The sequence below is a fragment of the Anarrhichthys ocellatus genome, unplaced genomic scaffold (genome assembly GCF_004355925.1).
Source record: "Anarrhichthys ocellatus isolate YVR2014 unplaced genomic scaffold, GSC_Weel_1.0 scaffold203, whole genome shotgun sequence".
Taxonomy (NCBI): Eukaryota; Metazoa; Chordata; class Actinopteri; order Perciformes; family Anarhichadidae; genus Anarrhichthys; species Anarrhichthys ocellatus.
The window spans coordinates 160,548-162,598 of NW_022280233.1; positions in this window are offsets into that span (position 1 = coordinate 160,548).

Genomic DNA, 2,051 nt, shown 5'->3' on the forward strand with positions numbered 1-2,051 from the left:
ACGTTACATCGGTTTCTTAACGTTACATCGGTTTCTTAACGTTACATTGGTTACTTAACGTTACATCGATTACTTAACGTGACATTGGTTACATTTGCAACGTATGCTTAAACCTCGTTTCCTGTGAAAATGGAGATTTATTCTGAAAGGACAGTTTTCATGTCACTTGAAGCTCCATAATTTTACATGTTGGACAGGAAGAACATAATCAGTCTAACATTTTAGGAAATCCTCTGTTTGCTGTCAGAAATCTTCTTCTCTCCTGTAACATGAATATTATATTGTACAGGACACAAAGACGTGTTGCTTCAGCTCACAGTTTAACATTCAGCCTGTTTCCTGTAATATTGTACATCAGAAGTCTCTTATCATTTATGTTTCATATCTTCTCTTTTCTTTCATTCTGTTTAAAAGTGATTAAAATGTGTTTTTTTCTGCAGAAGACAGAAAACATTAATGAACTTTTATTAAACGCTGTCTTCTCTCAGCGGACACAAAAGCACAAACAGGATTTGATTAAGATAAATGACTGATAACCTCAAACCTCATTATTACACAGACTTGTATTTATTTCTCTTTTATTTTCCCTCACTGAAAAATATGAAAGCTCACAAAAGTTCAGTTTATTATGCTTTATGTTTATTATTCTCTCTCCTTCATTTACATTCAAGCAGCTTCTCCTGCTGTTCAGCTCTTCTGTTCAGCTCTACGTCAAACACAGTGATGGGAAATTAAATCATTGAGGCTAAACATTAAAGATTATTATTATTATTATACCCATAGTTATTATTTTTATTATTATTAATATTGTTATTATTATCAGACCCCAAACATTGGTGTAATATAGCAGTGTGGAACATATGAAGCATAGAGAAATACTGCAGCAGTATAAAATCTATGACTTTGAACAAGAGTTACATAATGTAACTACAGTTCTATGATTTTCTCTTCAGTCTTCTGTCTTTAATCTTCAGGTCAGTTTGCATCAGACCACCTCATGTGCGTTCAGAGGTCAGGTGCATTTTGGGAGATGTTGGTGTGTTTTGATCTTCCGCTGCCGTGGTTATTACGATAACACACTGGGGGGGACCTTTGACCTGAGAGAGACACTTGAAGGAACCCTCCAACATTTGAGGAAATCTTCTGGTCTGAAAATGTTCCTTTAAAGAGGCGATACAGTTACTGTGTACTGTTAACACACACACACACACATACACACATCAGGGGTCCCCCTGAGGACCTGATTGAGAGCAGTGAGCTCTGGTTGCCGTGGCAGCAGCAGCTCCCCTCCTCCATCAACACTCGTTTTCCCTTTTTCACTCTTTTCTATCTCCTTTGTTTGTTGTCTGTCTGTCTCTGTCTCTCTCTGTCTGTCTTTCTCTCTCTCTGTCTGTCTGTCTGATTGTCTTATTGTCTGATTGTCTCTCTGTCTGTCTGTCCCTCTGTCTGTCTGTATGTCTCTCTCTCTCGCTCTGTCTTTCCGTCTCTCCGTCTGTCTCGCTGTCTCTGTCTGTCTGTCGGTCTGTCTCTCTCTCTGTCTCTCTCTCTCTCTGTCTGTCTGTCGGTCTGTCTCTCTCGCTGTCTCTGTCTCTCTGTGTCTCTCTCTGTCTCTCTCTCGGTCTCTCTGTGTCTCTCTCTCTGTCATTCTGTCTCTCCGTCTGTCTCTCTCTCCGTCTCTCTGTCTGTCTCTCCATCTGTCTCTCTCTCTGTCTATCTGTCTGTCTGTCTCTCCGTCTGTCTCTGTCTCTCTGTCTCTCGGTCTGTCTGTCTCTCAGTCTCTCTGTCTGTGTCTCTCTCTGTCTGTCTGTCTGTCTGTCTCTCAGTCTCTCTGTCTGTCTCTCTCTGTCTGTCTCTCTGTCTCTCTGTCTGTCTCTCTCTGTCTGTATGTCTGTCTCTCTTCCTGTCTCTCTGTCTCTTGGTCTGTCTGTCTGTCTCTCCATCTGTCTCTCTCTCTCTCTGTCTCTCTGTCTGTCTGTCTCTCTCTCTCTCTCTCGCTCTCTGTCTCGCTGTCTGTCTGTCTCTCCATCTATCTCTCTCTCTCTCTGTCTGTC